Here is a 19,211-nt window from a genome sequence, read left to right as displayed (position 1 = left end):
TAGATCCCTGACTTCCCTTCAAAGTCTAGCTTATCCACATCCCCTAGAAGATGCCTTTCCTAGCATAATGGTATGCCAATAATCCTCTGTCATTTAGGGAAAGGCTTTTAATCTCCCTGCACTTCAGTTTCTTTATCTGTAAAATGAAGGAATTGAACTAAATGAACTTCAAAGCTTTATATGTATGCCTCTCTCCCATTTTTAGCCCTTACTCTTCCCATGATTTTGTGTTTACTTCATTCATATTTTTGTATTTATTTAAATGTGCACATATTATTTTTCCCCAATAGAATGAAAGTTCCTTGAGGGCAGTCACTGATTTTATTTTTTAAATGCCTATTATGTTCCTAACACTGGGTAACACTAGGCATATGGTATGTATTTTATATGTTCTTGTTGAATTTAATTCAAAGTCAAATTTTAAAACTACCTCCTTCAAGAATACTCCCCTGATATTTTTGAGCAAAATTGTTCACCTCCTCTTCAAACTTCCTTAAAGTGCTCTATCCAAATACCACAAAGATGTCTATCTCTGGATATTTTGGACTTGGAGCCAGAAAGGATTGTGTTCAAATGTTACCTCAGTCACTTATGATCTGTTTGACCTTGGAAATGTCACTTAATGTTTCTGGGTTTCAATTTCCTCATCTGTAAAGTGAGAAAGTTAAAATAATGGGCCTTCGTGTCTTCTTCAAGCTTTGAATATATGATGCAGCCCTATGTCCTACTGATTTGTACATATCCTTCCTCTGCTAGTAGAGTATAAATCCCTTGAGGGCAAACACCAGTTTTTAACTTTGTTTTTCCAGTTCCTTACTTGGGGCTTTAGAAATTATATAATAGGAGCTTTACAAAGGTTTGTTGAATTTAATTAGAATTGAAGTCAAGGCTGGTTAATAGAACTGGGAAACTCAGAGTTCCTCTCCTGAATAGATAAAGGGTTTTGAAGGAATTTTATTTATTTATGGTAATATTTTTCCAATTACATGTAAAAACAATTTTAGCATTCTTTTTAAAAAAATGAGTTCCAAATTTTGTCCCTCCCTCCCTTCACTCTCCATATATTGAATTACCTTTCAGTGATCACTAACACTTGGTAGTCTGTTAATACAGAGGCAAGAGAATGATTCCATATTCCATGTGGAAAGTCTTCCTACTTCCTATGGATTCAGAAAGAAGTAGTATCTCCCTCCTCCTACTCCCTGTTTGCTTCATGGGGAATGTCTTGTTTCCCTACTGTTTTACTCTGCTGTGAATATATGTAAGTCAGTGAAGACTTAGCTCTAGGGAAAGAGGATTCCACTGTATCAGTAAAAACAGTCAAGGAGTGAACAAGCCTTCAACGTGTCATATTATTTCTGCTAAGTTGCTCTGAATAAGCACCACCCTCAAATCACTGAGATATGAAACTACAGGTCTTGAAAGACAGAAACCACAAGTAGGAATTCAAAAGGAACAAAAGAAAAAGCCACAAAGATTGCCTCATAACGCCCCATGTAGTATATAACATATTATCTTCTTTATCCAAAATAATATTTAACCAACAAGGACATGCCTTTCTGGGAGACTATGCCTGGGTCATATTACTGGATGTGGAAATATTAGGTGTAAGAAATGTGAGAGAGAGAGTAAAATAAATTTGTTTGCTTGCTTTTGGAACTCTAGGGGATCCTCAGGGAATATTGGCAAATGATCCGTGCTTTGTGACTGTAGAGGAAATACTTCCAATGATTCTGATGTGGAGATCAGCCAATGTGGAATGTTTTGAGATTGATCAACATGGCTAAAGCTCACACTATGTGTATATAAACACTTGTGTATGTATGCATACATACATATGTGATATATAAACCTATTATGGCAAAAGAAACTCCCTCTCATCAATCAAACTAAAGTTCATGGGAAAAGTAAACTCAGGTGGATGAAAAGTGAACAAAGGAAGAAAGGGATTAAAAGATAAGTAAAAGACTTTGCTTGTAATCGAAGTCTGGAAAACCACTTGTTAGGTAAGTTGTAGAGAAAAATTGTTATGCAACACTTGGGCTTGTTTTGTTTGTTCATTTTGTTTTGTTTTACAGAGCAGTGAGGGTTAAGCGACTTGCCTAGGGTTACACAACTAGTAAGTTTGAGGCTAGATTTGAACTCAGGTCCTCCTGAATCCAGGGCCAGTGCTTTATCCACTGCACCACCTACCTGTCCCCATATTTTTCTTTTTTGATTTAATAATTTCTTATTTGTCTTAGAAGTCCTTATGTAAGTCTGGTTAGAGAGGAATGAAACATTTTTAGGTATCACTCTATAAATAGTTCAATAGGTCTGACTGATAACCCTTATTTAAATCCATTTTACTCAGGTATAGATCTCTGGCAATTTACCATAACATTACTTAATGAATTAGTACTCCCAATCACATTGGTATCTTTCAATAAGTTCACCTGACATTCCTAATCACTTGACCAATGACTGGCTGCTCCATAAATTTTACCTTAGCTATGCCAGTTAGCCTGTATGTTTCCATAAAAACTTCTCCTTGTTTGTGAGTTCTGTAATCAGCCCTTATTTTAGAATAAATATCAGATTCCTTGATGAACTAACTTAAGAAGTCAATATGGGATGCTTCAATTCACATTACGGTGTGGAGAAAATAAGTCATAAGGGAACATGAAAGGTTTAAACTTTAATTATTTGGCCTGAGTGATCAGAACTAGGAACAAAGAACTAGACATAAATACAAAGGTGCAAAGAAGCAAATTTAGGGTTAGATTTAGGTTTGATTTAAAGAAAAACTTTCCAACCATTAGAACTATCCTAAAAGTAAATTTCTCATTATTTGTCTCCTAGAAAAGTCTAGATGAGTCTTTCATATTACACCTGGCATTCTTATTCATCTATGAATTAGAGACCAGATCAGAAGTGTCAAGACCACAGTCCATAATATTCCTGAGTGCAGCAAAAACAATTAAAATTAAGAAATATTTAATTAGGAATGTAATTAGAAAATACTTAACAAAATTAATAAAAATACAAGAGAATAAAGATAATGTTAATATGTGGTTTTCTAAGTTACTATGTGCTCTTCCGTGTTCTTTCTGTATGGTTTAGTAGTCCTCTTATCTTTTTGAGTTTGACATAACTAGACCAAATGGCCTCTGAATGGTAGATATGGAATGTTCATTTCCTGATACTAAAGACAAGTCTTAGACTGTATATTAAGGGAAACAGCTGTATTAGAGGGAAACAGCTATATTAGAAACTGCTGCCTCAATGCCAGAATTAATATACACAAATTTTATTATTGAGGGTTTTTTACGTAAATGAGAATTCATTTAAAAGAAGTCATTGGAGAACTCCAATGCCAGTTTCACACACAAAGCAAACTTATATAATTGGAAAAGTCTCCAAAAATTGTAGTTTAATTCTGATAGTTAAGTTTGGCAATGTATGTAGCCATATGCTGATCAGGCTATTGACTGCAAAACTGTAAAATCTCTGAACAATAACTGATGATGTAAATGTGAGAAATAAATTTCAGTATTGCCAAAAACATATCAAAAGTTTTACTTCTGAGAGAAAGATGGTAATCCATTTTATTATGAAATTTATCTATTTGGCACAAATTCTCAGAAGCGCAACATGATAGTTTAAAATTAACAACTCAATTAGTACATATATGTATACCTGTATATGTATACATGTATATGTTACACATTTAGCTAGACAAGAGAGATACAAAACAAAAATGAAATAGTCTCCATCTTCAAAGAGTCTACATTTAACCAATAAACATTTCTTAAGAATCTACTATAGGCTAGGCACTGTGTTAAGATAGTCTCTATATTCCATAGCTACATTGTGGTTGCACTTTTGTTTTCTTTTGGTTTGTTTGTTTGTGTTTTTTTTTCCTCCGGGGCAATGAGGGCTAAGTGACTTGCCCAAGGTTACACAACCAGGAAGTGTCAAGTGTCTGAGGCTGGATTTGAACTGAGGTCCTCCTGAATCCAGGGCCAGTGCTTTATCCACTGTGCCACCTGGCTGCCCTGATTACATTTTTAAAAAATCATATCTTTAAGATATTTTTTAAAATAAAATCTGGTAAAAAATTAGAGCAGATCTTCAACATGTAAGTTCTTTACTGATACAAAACTAGTCTAAATAAAGATCTGCAAGGGCAATTGGGTGATCTTATTCATAATGAATGGAATTTATAGTAATAATGGAATCCCCAAATTATTTGTCATTAAAGTTTTATATAAACTTTTTTTTTTCAGAACTGTCCCTTCTCAGTCTGGCTCACCTCCTAATTTAGAAGGTAGTGAATACAAGCAGTCATTGACACATGTACAATGCTAAGGCAGGATAAGTGCTTATGTCTTCCTTTATGTTCCCCAAAAGACCCTTCACATCGTGTGACTCACTCTACAACTACCATTGAGCAATAGCAATTCTAAAATAACAAGGATTAAAGTGTACACTTTGCTCCCTGATACTTCCACTCTACTTGGAATTCCACCTCCCATGTTATCAAAAGGAAATCTATTACTCGGCACTGCTTGCTTAAATGAAAGATAAATTTTTCTTCCAGATAAGACAGATCAGTGAGGCTCATAAAATATTAATGATGAAAGCTTTGGGAATTAGATGTATCCCTGACCATAGGTTTCTCTTGACAGTGGAGCTCTGTCAGTGTAAGCTATTTCTTTCCTATGATCCCCATCAAGAAGGATGTAAAGGCTAAAGAATTCATCACTTCAGATTCAAATGGATGTAGGTATTTACAAAAGGTAAAGATTATTTTAAAAATTCCTTGTTTGGATGTTTCTTAACTGCCTGACATATTATATTCTATGTTGAATTGGGATAAATTCTCCAAATTGCTCATGTTGCCGATTGCATGGGGGTTACTATCTGGCAGGCACATGTTGGTTATTGTTCATATTATCCTACAGTCAAGAAACAACTGATGTTTAGGTGATTTAAGGGATTTTCAAGGAAACTGCTAATGAATTGATTCTATTCATGTGTACTACAGATAATATTAATGACAATACATTTAGATCCCATATAATTATTCATAATTGATGAACCATATAATTTTGGCTAGGTGAAGTTGACATTTTATTATGAACCTTATTCTTAAAACTAGAAAAAATATGATATCTTTTGAGTTTTGTTTTCCTCATGTTGAATTACCATGCAGTGATCAGTACCACTTGTCTACTTGGGTAATTTTTAGCGTATTTCTTCATATAAATCAAGAAGTGGAATTAGACAAGCTATTGCTTCATATAATCATCTGCTGGTAGCAGCATTAACAATATTTTCTGTGAATACCTGACATCCTGGAATCATTGCATTCTATTGAGTGAAAGTACATTTGGGTTCTGTATCTGTATATCCACTAACTTACAAAAAGCATTTGGAAGAACAGTTACACTGAAGCTTTTGGTAAAGTTGCACAAAATTGTCTCATGACAATTATAGTTGAGCTAACTTTTAAAGACTATTTATCATTAAAGTAGTGAGGGGGGAAACAACATTGCCTCAAATTATTCTTTTCATTCTCTCACAACTAGCTAATATGGGAATTTTTCCATGACTACTCATGTATAACTTATTTTGAATTGCTTGAGTTCTTGTGGGTGGGGGGTGGAAATGGAGGGGGGAAGAGAAGTTGGACCACAAAGTTTTTTTTTTTAAATTGATGTTAAAATTTTGTTTTTACATATATTTTGGAAAATAAAATTCTATTCGGAATAAAAAAAATTTTAATTTAAAACCTCATGTCAGAAGAAATGAGACAGATTTTGCATCCTCAAAACTAAAAAAGGTGGGGGGAGGAAAAGTCTCAGTTATTATCCTATTTCAGTTAGTGACATTATAAACTAACATGATAAGTGACTTTATAAGAGAATTAAAGTTCCTAATGCAGGGATTGGTCATTTTTTCCCTTTGAATCTCTAACAAGCATCAGAGGACCAAGCACAAAAGACCAAATATTTGGAGCTCTAAAGTGTCTCAGAGGGCACTGACCTAATGCCATCATTTTACAGTTGAAGAAACTGAGGCATATCAAGCCTAAATTATTTCTCCAAGTTCATGTAAGCACTAAGGAATCTTTCATAGACACAACATGAACCCAGCTCTATTGAGTCCAGAAATAGTGTTGTTTACACAGTGTCACAATGAATCCCCTAGGACTCAATCAATTTTTATTGAAAGATACAAATGGATTAATGCTTTGGTTCTTTATTTAAGAATAATAAGTAAATCAATAATGTATGAAAACATATATATTTAAATTAGTCATGTCATACATTCCTCTGATAAGATAGTATTGCTCTTATAATCAAAATGTAGGCTGGTTTTTTTCTTATAAGAAACCAATATTTTAGGTGAAAGTAAATATAATTTGCTCTCATAAATTTGTTTTGAGTGTAGACCAGAAGCTTATTGTGCCTAAGCAGTATGATTCCTTTATTCTGGATATCTTAGTTGTCCTCACGTGATGATGTCTATAACTGTATGTTTGTAAGATGGATATGCCTTCTTGATAGTTCTTTGGTGGGACATAAGACCACAAACCTGCAGTTCTGTGATAGAAACACCAGATATCTGTTCCTAATTCATCTTTGGTAGCTTAAGCCCAATAGCTTTCTCTCCTTTGATGACTGCATCTTTGGAAAATTCATGGATCTAAGTCATGCTCTCAAACAAATAACAATCTTAGTCATGATGTAGCACTTTGTAAATCATGTAGCACTTTATAAAGGGACATAGAATTCATAATAATATCATGATAGAATAAACAAAGGCATTTAACTAAATTCAGTCAGAAAATATTAAACAATAACTATGTGATTAGAATCAAAGGTGATGGATATAGAATTGGATGGGACATCAAAAGCAACTTCCTCTAACCTTATCATTTTTGCAGCTCAGCAAGATTATGTACCTTGTCTATGTTCACAGGGATAGTAAGCATCAGAACTGGAATGGGAACTTACATCCTCTTACTATACAAGTATACCATTATGATAACTGCTGGGTGTGTGTGTATGTGTATGTGTGTATGCATATATCCATATACCCAGATATATTTATACATACAGATATTGTGTATATACATACATACATACCTCATGAGAAATCATGCTAAACTCATAAGTATAATAAAAGATAGGGAATAATTCTGGGGTGGGTTAGGGAAGATAGAGGAAAAATCCAGACAAGGTGCTCTAAGAATATTTGAGTGAGGAGAGAATACTTTCACCTGAGGGTGTCACAGAACAACTGGAAGCTGAGCTGAGCCCTGAAGGAAGATACTGATTCTTCTCTAAGGAAAGTTTCTAAAGGAGGAGACCAGGACAGTGTATATTACAGCCATTTGGAGTATACAATACAGTTCCAGGAACACATGGTATTCAAGTTTCCATTTGGGAAATTGACGCGGTCAAGAGTGTATATTTTGAAATGAGTATAGAAAGCTGTTAGACCTCTGGCTATTTCACTTAGTTCTCAGTGCCTCTCCTTTGGCCTTGGTCTAGCAACACATGTACAAAAGGAGAATTCCTCCTTTATTAAAGGGATTTTTTTTTTTTTGAAAAGCCAGAAAAGTAATTTGAAAAAGCAGTCCACCACCTATCTGAGTAGGGTTGTGGAAGAAAATAGGGAGGAGTGAGAGCCAGAAAAAGAGGTGTTCCCAGTATATATGGTTAATTCAGGGTTGATTTTAATAGAAAAGGTGTGTATTTTGTCAGAGACTAAACCCTGAGAGGTAGCTCTTATTATTATCTTAATTTTAATGATGAGGAAACAGTGGCAAGCAATGGGTAAGTGAATCAATCATCCAGGGTTACATAGTATTCCTGACTCTAGGTCTAGTGCTCTATCCACTGTGGATCGATTAGTTGTGTGACCTTAGACAAGTTACCCTAGCTTCTTTAGGTCTCTTATTTCCTCATTTATAAAATGAAGAGAGAAATCAAAGGTGTCAAACACAAAGCCCCCATGCTTCCTTCAAAACTTACAAATGTAGCCTGAATGAGATTAAACTATAACCCAGCAACATTGAATCAAAGAAATTAAACTTCAATAAAACATAGATAATGTTACATTTTAAAACTGTCAGTATACTGCAGGGATCCTTATAAAAGGGTATTAGAGTATATGACAGATCAGACTTGGATCTGGGGCTTCCTAATTCTGAGCTAAGCTCTCTACCCCAGCAGTTCTTAACAGTTTTTACATCATGAATCCCTTTGGAAGTCAGCTGAAGCCTAGGGATCGCTTCTCAGAATTAGGTTTTTAAGTTCATACAATGAAATGTGTCAGAATACAAAGGTAATCAATTATATTCAAACACAATAATCAAAATGTTAAATATTAAAAGTTCAGATATTCACTCTATTCATATTCCATATGGCTTCTCAATATTTTAGTCACTTTGAATTTAGTAAACCCTATATATTTATAGTTAAAGAAGTATGTCATATCACTCTATTTTAATTTGCTCCTTGAAATCACCTTCAAGCAAAGATGTACATGATATAAAATATAAAAGAAAAAATGTTTTTTCTTCTAAATAATATCAGCTTCAATGAAATGCTACTCAACAACTATTATTGAATGTCTATTACGTATTTATCAGTTATATATATATATATTTTTTTTAACATACAAGAATCATACTTTTCAGGAAAATGTCACAAGAGTAAAGGGGAAATTTAGTATTCATAACTAAATTCAATTCTTTTAAGAACTGATGAAGTCAATAACTGGATTTGGAACCTAAAGGATCTTTTGTTGTTTTTCAGGTGTTTTCAATTGTGTATTGTTTTTCACAACCTCATTTGGGGTTTTTGTGGCAAAGATATTGGAGTTGGTTTGCCATTTCCTTCACTGTCTCATTTTACAGATGGGGAAATAGGATTAAGTGACTTGTCCAGGGTCATGCAACTAGTAAGTGTCTGATGTCTGATTTGAAGTCAGGTCTTCCTAGCCACTGAGCCACCTAGCTCCCTCCTCTAAAAAAACATTGAGTGGGAGACCTAAAATTTGAGGCAGTATCATGTATACAAGAGAGAACTAAGTTTGGTGGGAGATAAGGTAGGCTCTTATCCCAAGTCAGCTACTCACTACTTCTCCAGTTAGAAAGGGTTTTTTTTAATTATTATTATACTAATATGAATTATATTATTATTAATTATCCCTGGAGATAAAAGGAAAAAAATTAAAAGGCATTTTTTTTCTGTCCAGTACCCAAGTACTTGCTACATAGTAAGAACTTAATAAATGTTTATTTATTAATAATAATTTCAAAATAACAACTAGCATTTATATGATGTGCCAGGCACTGGGCTTTACAATTATCTCATTTGACTCTCACAACAACCCTGGGAGATAGTTCCTACTGTTATTTCCATTTTGCATAAGAAAAAACTGAGGCAAACAGGTTGTATGGCTTGTCCAGGGTCAGTCTTCTTGACTCTAGGACTGGTGTTCTATCCACTGTAGGTTGATTAATCATGTGACTTTGGATAATTCAAATAGCTTCTGTGTGTCCATAATTTGCTCATTGTCAAGCATATATTCCATAGGGCACATGCTGCCTACAGCATTTCCTGAACCAGGTTAAAATGTAATTGGGAAATATTTAACAAAATGAATAAAAATATTATATAGACATAGATATGCATGGAGTATATAGATAGATAGATAGATAGATATAAAATAATTATATATAATATATAGTTATAGTGTATATATATAATTGTAGTACATATACTAATATATACTATATATAGTTATAGTATATATGTGTGTGTATATATACATATACATATATATATGTAAATTACATTTTTAAACTGTCAATATTCTTCCTTCAGGGATCCTTATGTGCAGAATAGGGGTTCCTTTTCTATTTGAATTTGATACCAGTAAACTTAATGACATCTAAGGTTTCTTCCACCTGTAAATCTGTCTTCCTATATTTCTTCTGGTTCTTGCTTCATGAATGGAAATGGATGATTAAAATCATTAGAATTTAGTCAGTGGAAAACCAATATGTCACTTAGAAGATGCTGCCCAAGTTTCCAGTTGTGGTGGGAGTAATACAACCTCAACCTCCAATTAGGTCAGAGGTAGCCCAGGAGGTCCTAGGGAGAATGTATGCATGAATGTATCTGTGAGAGTATGTAGAACCAATGAGGTAGAAGGAATATTTTAATCATGGATTCATGAGAGCATGTTGGAGGAACTATGCCAGAATAGATGACAACACAAAAACTCCCATTGCGACTTCAGGTCATGAATAATCTGCATTATGGCATGACTTGCTATCATTATGTCCATTATATCTATCATTCATCCTGTAAATGGACCTAGAAAAAATTCAGAGGAAGACAACTCCAATGATCAAGGCATTGAAGCTATGTCAATAAGAAGAATGAAGGCTGATTTTTTAGGATTGACTCATCAGTCTTAAAGGACAGTGCTGAGAGGCAATATGTTTAAGTTAATGAAATTATCAAGGGTATGACTAGGCTAAGTATCCAATTGAATCAGCAAATCCCAAAGTAGGGTATATACCAAGGCATTCCTTAAGACACATAAAAGGGGAGACACATAAAAGGACTTTTAAAAAATTACATGTTATAGGCCATACTCTTCGCCTCACTCCAAGGAGTTATTCATGTCTTCTATGACCACAGTTATTTACATTTTGTCTTCTCCATGCAAATGTGAGTTTGTAGGAAGGGTCTATTTTTTAAAACCTTGCCTAATATATCCAGTACTCATCACAATGTCTGTCTTATACACATACTAGGTACTTAAGAGATGCTTTTTAAACATTCTTTAAGAGTATGGTTGTGTGTACGTTATCTCATTTGAACCTCTCAACAAACCTGTAAGGTGAGTGATACAATTATTCTTATTTTTAAAAGTGAGTAAACTGAGCTTCAGAGAAGATGGGATTTGCTCACGCCTATACAACTAGTGAGTTTCAGAGAGATGTCTATTTCATTCTTTTATGCTATAGAAGAGTTTGATCTAATATGCTGGGGAGGAATGGGGACATTTTCAAATTTTCTTTTTTTTTCCCAAGTTTTCTTAATGTTGTGTTGAAACTAATAGAGCACTTTGGCGGTCTGTCAGATATTCCTTACCTTCACTATATGATCGGCCAATTGTTCCCACACATATACCCTTGCCATTATAGATGTGTGGTGACATCCTTTCTTTCTTATTTTCTGTGTGATTCTTCATTTGTATTGTGTCACACTGTGTTTATAACAACCATCATGTACCTTTTCACTGATCTTTGGGGGACCCAACCCTTTTATTCTTCTGATAACTCACAGGATCACAACATCAGTGACATAATATTGGTGTTCAAAAACATACATCTGACTATAAAGGAAAAAAAAACAAGGGAAAAAACAGAACAGAGGAAAATTTAATGAAAACACAGATACCAGACTATCTAACTGAAGATATGGGAACAGAAATGGAGGAGATCCTGAAGAAGTACCCCCATGATATGTGGACAATTAAGATTTGGTTTTAATTTAAAAGGTATGCTTTAGGTGCCAAATTCTGTTGGGGGGGGGGAGCCATATCCTCAAAAATATACATATCACCTAAATTAACTTTCTTAAAATATGTTTAAGGGGGTTTTCACATATGAAAAAGGAAACATACTGAAACTATGAAAAATTAACAAGTTAATATTCAATTCGAAATCTCTTCTCAAAAAAAGAAAATAGGCATATGCTAAGAAGTAGCACCTTTTTTTTTCATGCTTCCATTGTGTTAAGCTCATCCATATTCTTTAATAGTCTTCATGTTGCTGAGTACAGTAGAGTGAGCCTTTGAATAAGAGTCAGAAGGCCTGAATTTTAATCCTTCCTCTGCCACTTTTTGGCATTGGCACTCTAGACAAGTTATCATTTGATCTGAGGAACGTTTCTTCATCTATAAAATGAAAGGTTTGAAACAGATAATCCCATAGATAGCATAAGTTATCTCTCTGTAATTCTGTGATAGATTTGCAGGAATTTAATTATATTAACATTAGATCACATTTTATATTTTATATTCCTTAAGGTTCTATAACCACTTTATTTGATCATCTTAACTTTATGATTTAGATAATATTATCCCCATTTCACAGATCAGATAGTGAATGGAATTCTGAATAATGGCTTTATTTTACTAGACTTTTAATGATATTTATTATTTTTATAAATCTTGGATTTCCTTCTCTATCGCTACCTAAGACATCTCCTATAATTATTTTTGTTTAAATAGGAAGGAGAATAAATGAATAAAACCCTTGAACACACACTCACCAATTATCTGCTATCTACATTATTTCACATCTGATGACCCTGATGTCTGCAAAGGAATAAGGAGATGTTTTCTGCCAATTGTATTTGGGGGTATAATTTTAGAATATTTGCTTTGATTCATTTGTAATTGTTCTTTCCATTCACATTTTTAGTCTGTTTCTCTCTCTCTCTCTTTCTCTCTCTCTCAATCTCTCAATCTCTCTGGTTATCCAGATCGATAGATGTATATTTATGCATAAACATACAGACACATGCAAATATATACATATATGTGCATTTTTCTTTGCATCAGTTCATGGAAATCTTTCCATGCTTCTCTGCATTCATCATTTTCATCATTTTGTTCAGTATGGTCACATTCAAGTGCTTTCATGTGCCAGATTTTGCTTTGCCATTCCCCAATTGAAGGATATCTGCTTTGTTTCTAGTTCCTGGCTATCTTCAAGTGTATGGCTATAACTATTTTTATGGACAATGTTTTATTAGTGTTGTAGAAGGAACAGTCTTGTGAATGGTGTAAACATAGATGTTTTGTTTTTGGTCCAGACTTGGTTTTTTAAAGTTACAGTGTGGTAACACTCTCTTCAAATATAGATCAGTAACAACTTTGAATGTATATTCTTAGAAAATTGCCTGGGGGCACTGAACAGTTAAGAAAATTTGCCCAGCATCAAACAGCTGGCATGTAGCAGAAGACAGAGGCAAGGATTAAGGCTTTCTCTCTGTTCACCATTCCATTATGTCTTTTATCCTTATATGTGATGAAAGAAATAACTACAAAATGAATTCATGTATACCAATCAGTATTTTTATTGTATAGATAAGTACATTAACAAGAAATGCACTGATATTATCTTTCTAGAATACTTTTGGGTAACATTTAGAATTTGAACCATAAAAATTGACATAATTCTTTACTACCATCAAAAGGCATAATATTGGGGAGAAATGCATCATATATCAATTTAGGCATGAAGCCTTAGGCTACAGATTCCTGAGTAACTATACCTACTCTTTATACTATTCTTAAAATTGCCCAGTCCATTAGGGGGGTTATGTGACGCACTTATAGCCAGGAGCTTCATGTCATTTTGTCCATGAGACTCCCATTGTTTCAGTAAATAGTCATTGGAGTCAGCGCCAAAAGATTGATAAAGTTTAGGGACTTTTTCAGGGTGGGGAAGAATAAGGTTCAGAGATGGCATTAAGGTTCTGAGCCACATCTGCAGGACAATCTGGTTTGAGAGGGGAATATATAATATGACTTTGGTCACAGAATCATAGATATAAATTTGCTGAGTACTTAGAAGCCAGGGAATCCATTTTTTTCATTGTCTAGACCAGAGAACTGAGGCTAAAGGAGATTAGGTGTCTTTCCCAAGGTAACATAACCAGTATCAGCAGAAGGACCTGAAACCAGGTCCTTTTTTATTCCAAGTCTCCTACCCCATTCCACTACACCTCATTTGAGCTATTTTACAGGGAACAAGAAATACAAGTTTGAATTTATCAAGAAAGGTTCAGGTTAGCATTATATATGTGAAGTGTCTATACACATAGAAATAATAATCCGAGACATAGAAAGGAGGTTTTTTTGTGGTATGATGGATAGATAAGTTTCTGCCACTGTCTTGGGCAAATCACTTAACATTCCTGTGCCTCAGATTCTTCATCTATTAAAGAAAATGGCATGTTAGATCACTATGTTCCCTTCCAGATCTTAGCCTATTATCCTATTAATCCTATAATGTTATAGGATTATCCTTTAATACTATAATGTGGTTGAAACTGTCAAGGAAGACACTGTAGTTTAGAGACAGAATAAAGAAAGACAAGACCTTGAGGGAGGTTTATGTGGAGTGGGGGTGGGGAAGAGAGGAGAAATAGAATAAAAAAGTGGAAGGGGAGATGGGATAGAGCACAGAAGTCAAGGGAGAGGATCATTTGAAAAAGCTGGTCAACAGTGCCAGATGTTTTAGAGTTTGAGGAAGATAACTGAGAAAAGGCAGGTTTGATAATTAGGGAATAATTAATTACCTTCAAGAAAACAATTTAAGTAGAATTTCTCAACATTGAGTATTTATTTTCTGATATATCCTATACAAAGTAATACTCCTAATTTCATATGAATCATGTGACCTTCCAGGAAAGATTTTTTTTTAATGTCAGTGGTTCCATCTTGACTTCTAAACAAAGAAGAAAGCAAAGCATTCCTTAACCTGAATTCAAAACCTTGAGCTACCTGCTTCTCACCTATGCTTCTGCATTTTCAGAAGACTGGGCCATTTTACATATTCTACATAATATGTTAGATTATTAGTTATTGCCTGTCCATCTCCTAAATTTGTATTTTCTTTGAAAATACTATGTGGAATCAGGAAATCCACAGTTCAAATACAGCCTCAGTCACTTATGACCTTTGTAACCCTGGACAAGTCATTTAATATCAGTCTGCCTCAATTCTCTCATCTATAAAAAAGGGGATAATTCTACTTCCCTCCCAGAAAAGAGAAAACTCATCTGTAAGACTTCTCTCTTACAAATGAAATATTCATACGGTATTATACCAATCTCAAAGTGTTCAAAATGCTAGCTATTAGAATTATTTCTCTAAATATATTCATCATTTTAACAATTTTGATGTATTCTTATAACAATTTATTTAGCCATTCCACATTTGACAAATACATGCTTTGTTAACAGTTCTTTGCTACTGAAAAACACTGATGCCATGGATGAATTCCTTTTTTTTCAGGTAAGCAAACTGAGGTTCAGAGGTAAAGTGATTTCTCTCAGGCTCCATAGGTATTATTAGCATAAAAACATAGATTTAGAGCTTTAACAGACATTAGAGGACATCAAGGTCAACCCTTTCATTTTACAGATAAGGAAATTGAGAAGCAGAAAGGTCACTTAAACTCTTACCCAAGATCTTACAACCAAAAAAGTATTTGATGCAGAATTTGAAACTAAGTCTTACTGACTGGACCCCTCTTCGTTACATCACAAAGTCTCTAGTGGAAAGAATTCTACTTTGTAAGCAGGACAAACTATATCATACCCCTCCCACATAGAATGTACATATCTGAAAGCATTTTCTTTGTAACAATTTCTTGTCTTTCACATTTTCCAGTTGGCAAGATATATTCATAGATACATAAACTAGAGACCACTTACCTCCTTATCTCCTTCCTGAAGCTATGCCTTGATGGTCTCATCCATCTTACTGAGCTGTTCAAAGGCCCTTTCAAAAGAAACAGTGTAGTTGTTATTTTAGGCTATCTCTGAGCTACAAAGAAAACCCAAGAATCCTAATTCTCATGCCCTATACTATCCAACTTAACTATTCTTTCATGCTCCCAAATCTTATTCTTCTTGCAATAATTTCTGTCCTTAGCTACTAATTACAATAACAAAGCATTCAGAGTGTGAAATGATCATTTTTACAGGCTGGCTGCTTGAATAAAGCCTGATTCTTAGAGCTGAGTTTAATATCTTGACAGAAAAAAATGGGTAGGAAACATATTAGACCTTTAGTCTACTTAGCCATATGAAAAATGGATAAATAAAGCTTTTGGTATTGACGTTGTCTGGCATAACCATTTCCAAATGCTCTTTTGGCTAAATCTGGTTGTTGGCAATTGCCTCATTTTGACTGTACCCAGAAATGGTTGGAGGAACATTATCAAAATAACACATTCTTTTTTAATGTATGCATAGGAACCACACCTTTGATTTCACTGGCATGACTAATTCCAATTAGAGGAAACTCCCGGTATCAGTGTAGGTTGTTACCTTTACAGCAATTTATAATCTTAGACATTAAACTGATGCCCCCCCAAATTGTAGTATGATTAGGTTCACATTGCTAACACATGTTAGAGGTATGATTGTAATACAGTTTTCCAGAGTTAGAAGCCAACACTTTATTTGTTTTGCCAGGTAACTGACATGAATATGGAAATCAGCTCTGTTTAATTCATAAAAAAGAAATTTTATCAGGGGACTGTTGGTACGAAGAGGTCATCTCCAAATTTAGGTTAGAGACAAACTCACTTCCATAGACTATTTTCATTGTCCCTGGACGTACACAGAGGTTGGACTTATACAAAAAAGATACACCATTCTTTGTTTTGCTTTTTTTTCTTCCAAAGATTGGGGCCTGTATTGTTTTAATCCCTTTCACAAAGGCATAGTGTTCTTTTAAAAGTATATTTCTTCTTCTTGCATTCAAATTAGCTATCCAAGGTCAGTCTGATGTGGAAAATGCCCAAATACTAATGCAAAGACTTATTTTTAATCAAATGAGAAAGCTTTATATGTGTGTATACGTATATACATATATACATGTGTGTAGATATAGATAGAGATATAGATATATATGAAAAGTACACACAGTATGTAGTTTTAACCTCTTCTCATCTTTTATTTTTGGGCAAATTATCTTTACTTATAATTTTGATTCCTTGAGAAATATGGACTTCACAGACAGAATCATCAGTCTCTTAATACATTTTCTAGTCATATAAAATATACATACACATGTGCATATGTATGTTTATGTATATAATTCTGTCTATATTCATACACACACACACACACACACACACACTGATAGAAGATAATAGTTATCCCTTCCACATCACAGCTTTCCCCATTGTGTGTTCTGTATATGTTGGCATGAGAAATTAAGTGGGAATTTTGAGGGAGTTTTGTGGAAGCCAAAATGACACAGAAAAAGTTTAAAACTCAGAAATGCATAAAATATACATACAGAATAATATCAACCCTAATTTCACAATAAGGTACTGTAATCATCCCATAAAAGAGAATGAAGGAAAAAAATCAAAATTCTTCTCTTGTACAAAGGGAAGGCCAATAAATTTTATGCAGATTTTCTGGATCACCAGGGATGCCCCCCCCCCCCCCCCCCCCCCCCCCCCCCCCCCCCGCCAATCGCTGCCATGTGAAAGGGATAATGTGACTATCTCAGGAGAAAAAAAAGAGATAAAACTCAGCTAGGTGGCACCATGGTGCACTGGGTCTTGAGTTCAAATCCAACCTGAGATACTAGATGTGTTATCCTGGGCAAGCCACTTAAATGCTATCTGCTTCAGTTTCCTCCACTGTAAAATTAGGGTAGCCATAGCACTTAACTCATAAAATAGTGAGAAATGAATATGATTGCATTTGTAAAGCAGTTAGCAGGTGCTTAATCAATATTTGATGGGTAGGGGAAGAGAGAAAGAAAGAGAACAAATTGAGTGGTATAGTGAGGGAGGGCAGAGGAGGGTGCAAGATATGGAGTTATGAGGATCTTAGTCTATTCTCAGCTCTGCTACTTGTTACATATGTGACATTGGGCAAGTCACTTGATCTGTCTAAGCCTTAGTTTCTTCATCTATATAATAAGAAATCAGACTGAAGGGAGTCGGGACCTGAAGCAAAATTTTATAAGACAATAAAGTGATATTCTTTCATTTAACAATGAGTTAGATTTGTAGAGAACAGGATAACTTCAGGAACATTTTGCTCCTAACAAGCCTAAGAGATAGGTAGTCGAACAATTATCTCCCCATTTTACAGATGAAAAAAATTCACGCTCACAGAGGTTAAAAGTCTTGCTATAGTCACAGAACTATTCAAAATTAAAACCAAAGTGTCCATTCTAACTGCATTACTCTTTCTACAACTGCCTCCCCCATTAAAGTTTGCAGGTCAATATTGTAAATGTACATAGTTCTCGATATATAAAATTTCAATTAATTAATCAATGCACCAATTTCTACATTTCTGTGAAAAAAATAAACGAATAGAACATTATTTCCATTTTCTAGGTAGAGAAAGTAAGCTTTATAATGAGATCATGATTGTGCTTTAAAAATGAGAATACACTAATTATACTAGAAAAGCATGAAACATAACATTTGATAAAAATAAAAGTATATAATTGTCTATAAAAGATAACTTTTAAATCATAAAGCAAACTAATTTGTAGCATTTTTGTTTTGTTTTTTAATTATCAGAGTAAACATCAGGAATGGATCCTTTAGGGTACAATAGTGAAGCAGGTGGTAATACCTCCTCCTTATCTGTTTTCTATTGAAAATTATATCATTGCAATTCCAAAGGCTCTAATATTCAAGGTCCTGGGTGGTCTGTATGAGGCCCTAAGGGAATGTGGTAGTGAAGATAGTGGTCCTTTAATTCACTTAGCATATGCAGCTTCCTGTCTCTTCCTCAAAGTTCCTTGCTGCTAGGGCAGCTAGGTGGTGCAATGGATAAAGCACCTGACCTGGATTCAGGAGGACCTGAGTTCAAATCTGACCTCAGATACTTGACACTTACTAGCTGTGTGACCCTGGGGCAAGTCACTTTAATCCTCATTGCCTCACAAAAAGTGTGTGTGTGTGTGGGGGGAGTTCCTTGCTTCTTTAGCTAGACTGACCTTAGGTATCCTTGAGAATTTTAAACTTCATTGTTCTCATTTTATCCATTTTAAAAATAAAAGAGGCAAGAATAGATGACCCTTCTGGTTCTAAATCCATTATCCAATATACGGAAGTCTAGTGACTTTTTCATTATACCAAATTTTTTTTCTTAATAGGTAGCCTCTCAGATGACTTCTGAATATAGTTTGATAGATAGTTTTAGGCTAGCATGGATTTGATGAAGTTGGCTAAAAGCTTCATATGGAATTTGTTATGTTTTCCATTACTTCTCCAATATAGGTCTATTGCTTGAACAAGTGATATCATTATGATGAAGTAGTTATGCTAAAGGAAATGACTAGGGGTGGGGGGTGATTTCAGAAAAAATATAGCAAGGCTTATTTGATCTGATGCAAAGTAAAAAGAA

At 34.4% G+C, this 19,211-nt stretch overlaps 1 protein-coding gene across 3 annotated transcripts in view; it reads left to right on the top strand.

Moving 5' to 3' along the window:
• The window catches only part of MGAT4C (MGAT4 family member C), a 749,687-nt gene that overhangs the window by 675,033 nt on the left and 55,443 nt on the right, over positions 1-19,211 (top strand). The gene's annotated exons all lie outside the window — the stretch shown is intronic.

This window comes from Dromiciops gliroides, chromosome 5, assembly GCF_019393635.1.
Source record: "Dromiciops gliroides isolate mDroGli1 chromosome 5, mDroGli1.pri, whole genome shotgun sequence".
In the NCBI taxonomy this organism is placed as follows: Eukaryota; Metazoa; Chordata; class Mammalia; order Microbiotheria; family Microbiotheriidae; genus Dromiciops; species Dromiciops gliroides.
Note: the sequence above shows the minus strand (reverse complement) of the source record. Positions and strands in the feature narration are given on the sequence as shown.